The following is a 12664-nucleotide window of genomic DNA, read 5'->3' as shown; positions in this document are numbered from 1 at the left end:
CGTCACAATACGCCAGTCACTACTCTTTATGAACTGTGGTATCGTGTTGAAGCTGCATGGACAGCTGTACTTGTACACGCCATCCAAGCTCTGTTCGACTCAATGCCCAGGCGTATCAAGGCCGTTAGTACGGCCAGAGGTGGTTGTTCTGGGTACTGATTTCTCAGGATCTATGCTCCCAAATTGCGTGCAAATGTAATCACGTATCAGTTCTAGTATAATATATTTGACCAATGAATACCCGTTTATCATCTGCATCTCTTCTTTGTGTAGCATTTTAATGGGCTGTAGTGTACTTCATAAAGCTCCTTCATACCTCTGTCCATGGTCTATATTTTGTTTGTTATATGTACGGCTGGTTTAAGAGTTCCCATTTTGCAAAATAACATGCGGTGGCTGTACGAAATGGCCTCAATGGTTGTGGGAGTATTCCATGCAATCCTCCCTCGTCCAGCCGGAAGAAGACTTAGACACAGTCATTCGTTCCATGCGTGTATTGTGCCTGGCTGTTTACTTCCCCTCAGACGTAATAAAAGGCTTTCACACACTCTGCTTTCCCGAACATTTTTTGAAGCTTCACGTATCTCCGATATAAACATGTTTCACCTATGAGAGTTTCTGCGCTGAGCTGTTTCTTACATCTCTGGCGGCAAAATCGCGCAGTTAAATTCACTGACAAGTATGCCACTTGATTTATGGACGATTATTATGTCATATGAGTTTTTTATGCGAACCAGCGTATTTTAATTTGACTTATGTTCGTACGGAGACAAAGACCCAGGTAATGGTTGCATTTTGTCATTTTAAATACGGAATTTATCAATGAAAGTAAGTTGTAATATAATTTGACCGTGATACCAAATGAAAATCATATTTTTTGCTTATTTTACGTGAACTGTGCTAACTAGTGATTGTATGCAAGTAATTTCCGTTACTACCACGTTCGTAACGAACCTTTGTGAGGGATACTATTAGATGGATCTTTGTCCACACTAACGTGCCGAAAATAAGGTATGTGACGGAGGTGTGTGATAGGTTTTATGTACTTTTATTACTTTGTTTTACTATTCTCGAAGTACTTGTAACTTATGTCGTTTGTTTCTTTGCCAGTTAGCACGAAAATACCTAAGAGGGTCAAATTTACTTGCAGCGCAAAAGCATGCAATAAAATGCTTATTTCAAAAATAGAAACAGCTTACGCAGGACATTGGCTTCCCTCAAGCAATCTACAGCGGCTATGGATGCATATATTCAAAAGACAGTTAGTGTTAACGTCCCATAGTGCTGACTGTTTTTGAAGTAAAGTTGGAGTTTAATTTACTGTTTATCTTTTCTTAGAAACGGGACAATAAGGATGGTTTACCAAGAAGGCGTAAAGAGATGATGGTAAGTATAATAAAGAAAACATGTCAGCATTCGTCTCGAGTGATCTGGATGAATCACTCAGAGCCTAAAGCACTGCGTTGGGCGAACAAAGGAGAAACTAGACCACGGTGTTTGGAATGATATTTTATCATCGCCTCTCTCGAATACAAATTAGTATCTAATGTTAAATCGATTCACCTGAAAGAAAAAGACATCTCAACTTAATGTTAGTCCATACGGAGTTTAAGTGGCTACAGTAGATGCTGGCTTCGGTGAACGTGTTATTAAACTGCGCACGCCAGCGTAACAGCTTGCCCACCGTAGGAAGGTGTTATGAAACACGCCAGGGAACCGGTAGAATGCTAAAGGCAGAATGTGTTAACTTAAGATATCTCACGGTCAGTCTGCGTGAGACAGCCATGTCGTACAGTCGCTGCCTGCTGGTCTTCTGCCTCGCAATTCAGTTTGCCAGGGTCTGTTTCTGTCAAACCACAACCGAAGACCCACTTGAGTTGCCTCCTTCAGATATAGCCATTAATGTGCCACAACGCTGCAGAGATGGCTGGACTCTAGTCAATGATGTCTGTTCACCGGTGATCAACTTAACTGGTAAGTGAGGTTTTCCGTGAGAGGTGTCTTAGCTATTTGCTGTCCGCTTACCAGCTACCTCACACGTTTTAGTATAACTACTGCGTCCTGGGTCATCAACGATTTGCCTTATATATTCATATTTAAACTTTTGCCTGTCAATATTTCCAGCTACTGTCCCTTGAAATAAAGCTTTTAGCAATTACTCATTTTGACTATCGGACTGGAATTTCCGTGAGTAGGAATACTGTTGTCTTCTGGAGTGTCTGTTTTTATTTTTCTTCTATACTACGAGACATTTTGCTGGCTTCTGGTTCTAGGCCGTTCACCAGTCACGAATACCTCAGCAGACGGAGACGTCGGATGGTCTTGACAGATATCGGAATCCATCTTTTCTTGGTCGCTTCTTGTGTCTACGCTGCAGACGTATTTTTCCCTCCAGGCTGTCTACTTTCGCTTTTCCATTCTTTTCTTGCTTGTTTGATATCACTGTCTTTCGTCGTGTTTGTTTTGTGTTTGGGACGGAAATTGTTCTGTCTATACACAAGCATTGCTATCCTTGTTTTGCTTGTGGAGAGTTCGTTCTTGAGGGTGTGCTTGTTTTATTCTGGCAACTAGCTGCGGTGCCAAATTGGCACATGCTCCTTGTAGCTCAAAAATTGCCTTCATTTTGGCCCGAGTAACGTCCTGCGCTTTTGCAACGACTGCTTTTAGTGTAGTTTTTGAAACTTTCGTTTCAGGATCTGGCTTCGGACTCTCTTTCCGGATGAACTGTTCTAAAGTGGGTAAGTCTTCGCCCATTCTGCTTCTATGACGTGTTTGACGCCTTCTGTTTTTTAGCGGCTGCACATGATGAATAGGTAATGACTTTTCCCTTCCGGTTTGAGGATAACGGAGGGTAACCTGCAGCTGGTACTTTTAGCACCTTTTGTAGTACCAGGCTTCCCATATCTCTCACTCGGTTCTCCATCACGAGCTAAGCTAAATTCACTTTCTGTAGTGTCCTAACAAAATTTTTGTAACGAAAACTCGTCTTGGGCAGTTTGTTCTCTGATGGCCACTTTCATTACATGTAAAAGATAGTCACGCTAGATACACAAAATTTGTTGTAAAATGTCATGATGTAACAAAAATAAAATGAAATATATTCATAATTTTTGTCTAAATCAACATAAATATGCTAATACTTGAAAAATGTTCGTAATATAATGAAGAAATACTGCATTTTTACAGAAATACAGCCAAGTCAAAAAGTGTTAAGACAAAATGATATTCTTTACAAGTGAGAAAAAATAGTAACATAGAAATAGTATGCTACGATAGCCTAATACAGGTCTACACTTTTATAACATTATCTAGTGGTAAACATCACAGTCCGTGTACGTAAAAGCGCAACTTCTAGATACCTACAGACGATCATTGTCTATCGACTTAGCACTGCAATCTGCACAGACATAGGCAACAGTAACAACACATTTTTCCCAAACTGGTTTGTCACACGTAGCACATTGCTAGGCTTTTTACCGTTGTTCGCGAGATTTTCGCACTTTGCAGCAGCGACAGATTACACCTACGTCTGATGGTTCAACTTGAGTAGCTATAGGTTTGAGTATGTTTTCGGTACATTCTTTGGCACGATCCTCCACTAGCACTAGAAGTAATTCTCGATATCTTATTTTGATGTTTGCTACTTCTCGCTAGATTGTCAAAGCATTGATATCTGATAATTGTAGATATTTTAAACAGTGTGAACAGACCACCTGCTTCGACCAACTTGCACTGCATACTCGTAGATCATCTGGTCAACTTCTACTCCGTATTTATTTCCATTGTAGCATGTCTCTGTGTCACGATTCGATTGTGTGTCAGTTCCAATTTGTACATGCAAGGAACTGAATTATTACATTATTTTCTGGTTATCACTGATACGCTGTGAGGTTCATATCATCATTTCTGAAACCTACAACCTTCCATGAGTCCTCGTGATCTTTCCTCGTGCACAGAAGCTCTTCCCTTCTAATTTTCTTTATTGCAAGCTTGTTCGGTCTCGGCCGGCCTTTGTGGCAGAGCGGTTCTAGGCGCTTCAGTCTGGAACCGCGCGACCGCTACGGTCGCAGGTTCGAATCCTGCTTAGGGCATGGACGTGTGTGATGTCCTTACGTTAGTTAGCTTTAAGTAGTTCTAAGTTCCTGGGGACTGATGACCTCAGATGTTAAGTACCATAGTGCTCAGAGCCATTTGAACCATTTTTTGTTCGGTTTCTTTTCATATGTCGTGTTGGTAACAGTGAGGTGTGGAAGCTGTTCACGTAACACTTCTTCCTGTATTTCGGCATGGACCTCGAAGTTTTTTCACGAGATTTTCACAATGAGAACAGGTTTCGGCTTTATGAAGATACGAAAAAGTATTTAGCATGTATTTGGAAACCCAGTGTTTCTGCCCACACTTTTTATGTTCTGAAGCTGTGGGGTAAGGGACCCGACAACTAAACTTGGACAGGAGCAACTGCTGATCTGTAGAAGTGTATGGACCACAAATGTACATGTTGCAACATTTACTATGAATCTCTCCAATATGTCTGACATCTGAACAAACCTGTCGCTGCAAACCACACCTAATGAACGTCATGATTTCCCTGATGCGATTACGTTACGTCATAAACTTGTAAAATTGTATTCACCACTTCTGTTACATGAAGTCGCTGCGGCAACCATAAGAAACAGACCAGCGTGGAATGTGTCAGGTTGTCCTAACGGTAATGACCGTTCCGCACCTCCCAACACCCTATGTGTTCTCTTAGTATATTTTTTACTATGTTTGGAAGTAGTTTCGTCAGTTAGGAAATGCCAAACATTCGAAGGAAAATCACTGATGACGTAGCTTTTAGTGCAAGCCTTCCAATACTTTCAGTATTAGTAGGAACTACTTCCTATTTTGTTCCATCATGAACTTCAGCCACTGTACCGAGAGTCAAAATTAGTGATGGGGAAAAGGTACAATTAAAGATTTCTGTAGCCTTGGAAGCAAAAGAGCCCATGACGGCCGAAGTGAGGATTACATGAAAAACAGATTAGTACAGGAAAGGGGGCATGTCTGGCCAAGAGAACTGTAGGGAAGACAGTTCTGAGAAGGTACGTTTGGACCATAGCATTGTGTGGCAGTGGGACATGGAGTGTGGCGATACCGGAAGAGAAGGTAATCCAACAATTTGAGATGTGTTGCAACGAAAGAATATTGAAAATTAGGTGGACTGATAAGGTAAAGAATGGGGAGGTTCTCAAGAGAATTGATGAAGAACGGAATATCTGGAAAACACTGAAAATAAGGATCGACAGGACGATAGGACATGTGTTAAGTCAACAAAATGGTTCAAATGGCTCTGAGCACCATGGGACTCAACTTCTGAGGTCATCAGTCCCCTAGAACATAGAACTACTTAAACCTAACTAACCTAAGGACATCACACACATCCATGCCCGAGGCAGGATTCGAACCTGCGACCGTAGCGGTCTCGCGGTTCCAGACTGTAGAGCCTAGTACCGCACGGCCACTCCGGCCGGCTGTGTTAAGTCATCAGGGAATAACTTCCATTGTACTACAGGGAGCTGTAGAGGGTAAAAGTTATAGGTAAAGACAGATATTGGAATAAATCCAGCAAATGACTGCGAATCTGGCGTGCAAGTGTTACTCTGAGGTGAAGAGACTAGAGGAGAAGAGGACTTCGTGGCTGACCGCATCAAACAAGTCAGAAGACTGATAATCTGAAAATTTAAAACACGCTCTTCTTCACGCCTTCGAAACATTCGTACATTATACACACGTTTGTAGACAGTAAAATCATTTAGAGTTAAAGAGCACCTTGTGTACGTGGGCAGCCACAGATGTACTAAGTCACAACGGAACACGTTTTACAATAAAAAATGTTTGAAGACCAGCAGATGACAGAACTGTTGAAACCATTTGTAAATGATAAAGAAAAAGTAATGCAATGTTGGATACTGAAAGTTTTTTTCCGAAGTAAAACATAGGTACCTCCTTCTATGTGCCCAATATGAGGAAATTCAGTTATAGCTGTATCAGTTTTTCGTCATCAGAACCAGCATTCTGGGTCATTATTCGAATTGTATTTACTTTATGGAACATCTGGTACCATCGTTTGGTAGTGCTAGTCATACGCTAACAATTGTTACTATTCTATCGATAGCCTAAGATCTTTGCAAGGTATTGATTTTTGATCAGCAAACGTAGCTTTACATCTTTTACCGTTACTACGTAAGATTTCTCTGAAACTACAGAATGGGTCTTTAAAAGTGCTTCCTCGCCCCGTGTAATTTTATTCGTTGTGGTTTTATTCTTGCGGTGGCTATAAAATAAATTGTGGCCAGCTCCAGGGACCGCCTTCACGGCCTTCTAGCCGCGCGCGGCCTTCAAACGGTCATTCACCTGGAGAACTCCAGGTACAAGAGCTTAGAAGGCTACGTGAAGAGTTCGTCCGTGGCCTTGTCGACTCTTTTGTAGATGCCACACAGGTATCGTGGCACTTCCGACCAACCAGTTACTGCCGAGCATAAGAACACCCCACCCCCCGCCTCACTCTCGAAGCCCGCCCCCCCCCCCCCCCTCCACCACTTCCCGACACCCCACGCTGGCAGAGAGGTGCCACTGCGGTTTGCTTTACTCGTCGCAGATATTTGAGCTGTGCTCTTATTTTCCTGCCTAAATCGCGAAAAATTGGGGAAGCAAAAGCCAAACATTTGTGAAAAACAAAAATAAAAAATGTACTCAATCACCATATATTCGGAAAGAAACAGCAGTTATTTGTGAAAAGCCAGATTACAAACGTCTTTGCTACCTGTTTCACTCACAGCAGTGTGAAGGGCTGCGTCTACTGCAAAACTGTCGCAAAAGCCACTGCTAGCACCAACCGCTTTTACGCCATGATATTTCCGACCAGAGCATCCCCACCGCTGCTGCGCCTTCCTTTGACGATCGGAAAAACCGAGGCTAAAATACTTGTAGTACCAAACACCATGTTGACGTCACGGGTAGCAAATGGCTCTGAGCACTATGCGACTTAACTTCTGAGGTCATCAGTCGCCTAGAACTTAGAACTAATTAAACCTAACTAACCTAAGGACATCACACACATCCATGCCCGAGGCAGGATTCGAACCTGCGACCGTAGCGGTCACGCGGTTCCAGACTGAAACGCCTAGAACCGCACGGCCACACCGGCCGGCCTCACGGGTAGCAAAGTTCATACTCAGACCTTCTGTTTACATGCTACCTTCCCTTCAACTGCGGTTACACGGTGGACGAGACGTTCTGCTGATAACTGCGCCTCAGTTGTCTGCTCAAACCTGGCAGCTCCGACGGGCCGCCCTCTCTTGATCTCTACACGCGTGGCATCCGTCGCAAACAACACGTCGCTTTCTGTAAGATCTGCGTACGCGTCTGTCTGCATTTGTCATCTTACAATCCGAACTTCTTCGCAAATTAGTTTACGGTTTATTTAGAATTAATTTAGAGGTTAGTAACCCACCTCCTAGGCGTGATTCACGATAGGGACACTGTAATTCTGACATAGCGCAACCAAGTTAGCCTTCTTAACGAATGGACAATTCGTCTGCTTTTGTGGTTTTGACCGTAAACTACGATTTTGTCGCCGTCAGAAGACTAATCTAGAAAATGTACCCAATATCTAGAAGTAGCTTCGTCAAATTGGTCCAACTGAAATTCAGTGGAATGTCTCCTATTATACTTCAGAAATGGAAATAGTCTTAAACACGGTCTGTCAAAGGTGACGTACTTGCATTATTTTCATTGAACATCTGCACAATAGACCGTCGTAGCAATTGTTATTAGAAGATGACTGCAGTGTTAGCAATTCAGACAAACGGAAGACAACATGCGAGAAGCGCTAACGGCTAAAGCGAGATCTAGGGCTGAGCCATGTTTGCATTTTCCACTCAGTCAACTAAGCATCCACAAGAAAACTGACAGTAAGGTGGTATAAGTCCTGATTTCAGCAGCCTCGTGCCTTGTGCAGCACTGTAATACTCAAAGAAACAGAAAAGAACATAAATCGACAAACAAATGCGCAGAACAGCATAATAGCTTTTGCTGTCTAGCTGTGTGCGCAATTTGGCCCATACCAAGAAGTGATCTTTTCACTACATCGGACTTTTAAAATACACTCCTGGAAATGGAAAAAAGAACACATTGACACCGGTGTGTCAGACCCACCATACTTGCTCCGGACACTGCGAGAGGGCTGTACAAGCAATGATCACACGCACGGCACAGCGGACACACCAGGAACCGCGGTGTTGGCCGTCGAATGGCGCTAGCTGCGCAGCATTTGTGCACCGCCGCCGTCAGTGTCAGCCAGTTTGCCGTGGCATACGGAGCTCCATCGCAGTCTTTAACACAGGTAGCATGCCGCGACAGCGTGGACGTGAACCGTATGTGCAGTTGACGGACTTTGAGCAAGGGCGTATAGTGGGCATGCGGGAGGCCGGGTGGACGTACCGCCGAATTGCTCAACACGTGGGGCGTGAGGTCTCCACAGTACATCGATGTTGTCGCCAGTGGTCGGCGGAAGGTGCACGTGCCCGTCGACCTGGGACCGGACCGCAGCGACGCACGGATGCACGCCAAGACCGTAGGATCCTACGCAGTGCCGTAGGGGACCGCACCGCCACTTCCCAGCAAATTAGGGACACTGTTGCTCCTGGGGTATCGGCGAGGACCATTCGCAACCGTCTCCATGAAGCTGGGCTACGGTCCCGCACACCGTTAGGCCGTCTTCCGCTCACGCCCCAACATCGTGCAGCCCGCCTCCAGTGGTGTCGCGACAGGCGTGAATGGAGGGACGAATGGAGACGTGTCGTCTTCAGCGATGAGAGTCGCTTCTGCCTTGGTGCCAATGATGGTCGTATGCGTGTTTGGCGCCGTGCAGGTGAGCGCCACAATCAGGACTGCATACGACCGAGGCACACAGGGCCAACACCCGGCATCATGGTGTGGGGAGCGATCTCCTACACTGGCCGTACACCACTGGTGATCGTCGAGGGGACACTGAATAGTGCACGGTACATCCAAACCGTCATCGAACCCATCGTTCTACCATTCCTAGACCGGCAAGGGAACGTGCTGTTCCAACAGGACAATGCACGTCCGCATGTATCCCGGCCACCCAACGTGCTCTAGAAGGTGTAAGTCAACTACCCTGGCCAGCAAGATCTCCGGATCTGTCCCCCATTGAGCATGTTTGGGACTGGATGAAGCGTCGTCTCACGCGGTCTGCACGTCCAGCACGAACGCTGGTCCAACTGAGGCGCCAGGTGGAAATGGCATGGCAAGCCGTTCCACAGGACTACATCCAGCATCTCTACGATCGTCTCCATGGGAGAATAGCAGCCTGCATTGCTGCGAAAGGTGGATATACACTGTACTAGTGCCGACATTGTGCATGCTCTGTTGCCTGTATGTGCCTGTGGTTCTGTCAGTGTGATCATGTGATGTATCTGACCCCAGGAATGTGTCAATAAAGTTTCCCCTTCCTGGGACAATGACTTCACGGTGTTCTTATTTCAATTTCCAGGAGTGTAGTTAAAAGGTGTCATCACTTTTTATAGACGAAATTGAAATAGTTGGCGACAGCAAACCTTTAAGTATCCGACGTAAAGTTGTCAGAACGGACATTCTTATAGGACGATTAGTGTTATATTATCTAAGCCATTCTTCCTGCTTACTAGCGAATTTAGTACTCTAGGAGATTCATCTGATTCAAGGAGTCTCACAACAACAACACCGAGGCACATATGTTGTATGGAGAGAAACAACAAATAAAAATTTGTTACTCCAGAAGGTATTCTATCTCTAGCGTCACTAAGAGTCATAGATCTTTTGGAATGCATTATGCATGCTGCACATTCCTGTTGCCTGCTTCCAGACAATGATGTATTCTTGCACTTCATGAAAGAACGCACTGTATTGCTTCGATTTTCCTTTTTCTTTTAGAAATTAAGATATTTCTCCTAGCCATTGTAATGTAAGAGAGTCAGTCATCCACTTGTCTCATAAGTGATGGAATGTAGTCATCAGTTTGAAAGAAAATATAGAAGACTTCGCCACTGTACTTGAGGGCGCTGTATTCCTGGTAGACATATATTCCCACAGGAACGGCGTTAAAAGTGTTACAGCTCCTCATTCGCAGATAAAAATGTAAATTTTCATTTTGAAACCTTGATAATTTCTGATCGCTTTGAAGAAGTTGAGCGCATCACAGCCTGATGCCACGCTTTTCATTTATTAAATCAGCTAACAGTTTGCGCTCACCCTGGCAGGTACCAGCTCTCTGTCTGAAGGAACGACTTACTCGTATTTATCATTTGCGAATGGCGATTCCGAAAACACTTGTTCTTTACAGTCATCATATTTTCCAGAACTTTGTAGAGAAACAGACGTTCCTGGAGTTCGGCCACATGCAATGTTTATCAGCTTTTCAGCCCCTCTGTAAAAAGACTTGCCCTGTTGTATGTGGAACGGGTAAAACCAAGAGGACGAATGTTAAACATGACGTCTCTTGTGACCTTCACAACGCTCCACTTTGTTGCCTTTATGCGTGTGAAACGGTACAGTAATTTCCGCTCTATAAGCAGCAGGTTTCGCTGCTCGCTCGCATGGGGAAAAACAAACAGAGGCGGCTCCACCGCCAATTTTATTGCACGACGCGGCCGGCCGCGGGTGCAACTGAGCCCATGTGGACGGGTGGAAAGAAATGTGTGTCGTGTATTATGCATTTCTTGTACGTGAATGTGAATCTACACATGAACTTTCCTAATTCTCCTCACACCTTTCCGTAAAGCGTGGCCAAATCTTAGTTGGGAAGTAGTTCTGTAGTATAGTAGTGCCAACCTCACTCCTGGGTAGGGGATCAGAGAGACAGCACAGGCGGGTAAAAGTCAAAGACGTTCCAGTGTCACAAGATTTGGGGTGGAGAGGTTGATCACGGCAAAGTGGTTCGACCATCCCCTCCACCGGGGCCCAGGAAGACCTCTGGGTGTCCGCCATATTCTGGGAGTGTTACAGAAGACGGGTAAGTGAGCAAACGTGCTCTCAGTGCGTCCGTCTCAATGTTCACGCATGGAAGACAGATATTTGAATATCTGTACTAATTCTTTTATTTCCAACTTCGGATTGTGTAAGGAAATGAGTGTTCTCGTTTGATTTCGGAAATTTGACCCCCTGTCTTAATGTATCTAGTCCCCAGTCTGCCCGTTATCCTCCTCACATAGTGGATGTCCTATGTAAAATATTGGGAGACTTTGGTGGTATACATTTGGCCAACGCAATTCCGTCTTGCCCGTAGAAATGTAGGTGCAGATTAGTATATAATATACCAAAGCTCTAAGGTGTAAAATTGTAATATCTGTAAACTGGAACAATGGCTGCAATCGCTGTAAAATCGAGTGATAATGTTTAAAATATATAAGTAATGAATTGTCATCAATCTTTAACATACCTTAAGAATCACAAAGAAGTCAAGTTAAAGGAATTCATTTAAGATAAAATATATAGAATGCAGGAAACCACACATCAGCGTGTGAGCCCTTCCAGCCCCTTGCCTAGTATCGTACAGAAAGGGCACGTTCTCTAGGTAGCGCTCTCAAGCTCCCCTCGCCAGTTATCCGTTGCGCTATTTTCATTCAGGGTTTGACGACATCAACTTTCATCTGGCGTCCCTAGGCAAGGAGGTTTGACGGTAATCTTTCAAGTGTATTGACCACCAATGACCTTGAGCAGTAACTAGCAGCTTTAAAACTCGTTCACCTCCACTCACAGAGCAAAAACTCTCAACAGCTTCAAACCGGTAATTCCAGAAATCTTATACCACGTACGAGGTTTTGCCTACTCACTTTTGTAACATGTATACCGTAACTGCTCCGTCTAGTTACCTAATACGATTTTTTCTTAGCGACGATAATTGAATTAGAGTGTTAGAGGAATGCTGTTCACAGACACCCTTATGTACTGCGGAATGGACCACTGAATTTTTCAAGACGCAGACCCTCCAGTATAAAAAAAGCGGGGAGTAACGTGTTGCCAGTAAAGAAGCAGTAACAGCAGAATTTCGTCGGTCATGAGACCTCAAAATGGTTCAAATGGCTCTGAGCACTATGGGACTTAACATCTATGGTCATCAGTCCCCTAGAACTTACAACTACTTAAACCTAACTAACCTAAGGACATCACACAACACCCAGTCATCACGAGGCAGAGAAAATCCCTGACCCCGCTGGGAGTCGAACCCGGGAACCCGGGCGTGGGAAGCGAGAACGCTACCGCACGACCACGAGCTGCGGACTCATGAGACCTCAGTGACTTGGAACGTGGAGAAGTCACTGGATGGCACACGAGTTACAAGTCCATCAGAGACATTCAACTCTTCTAAAGCTGCCTAAGTCGATTGCTGGTAATGTGATTGTGAAGTGGAAGCACGAAGGAACAATTAGAGCTAATCTAAGACCAGGCAGACGACGTGTACTCAAGAAAAGACAGCGTTGAGCATTGGGGAGCATGATTGTAAAAAAGTCGCATGAAATCAGCGGAAAGAATCACGAGTTCCAAAGCGCTAATAGCAGTCAATGTAGCCCACTGATTGTGCGAAGTGAGTTAAAGACAATGGGGTACCATTTTAGTGTAG

The sequence above is a fragment of the Schistocerca nitens genome, chromosome 4 (assembly GCF_023898315.1).
Source record: "Schistocerca nitens isolate TAMUIC-IGC-003100 chromosome 4, iqSchNite1.1, whole genome shotgun sequence".
Lineage (NCBI taxonomy): Eukaryota > Metazoa > Arthropoda > Insecta > Orthoptera > Acrididae > Schistocerca > Schistocerca nitens.
Note: the sequence above shows the minus strand (reverse complement) of the source record.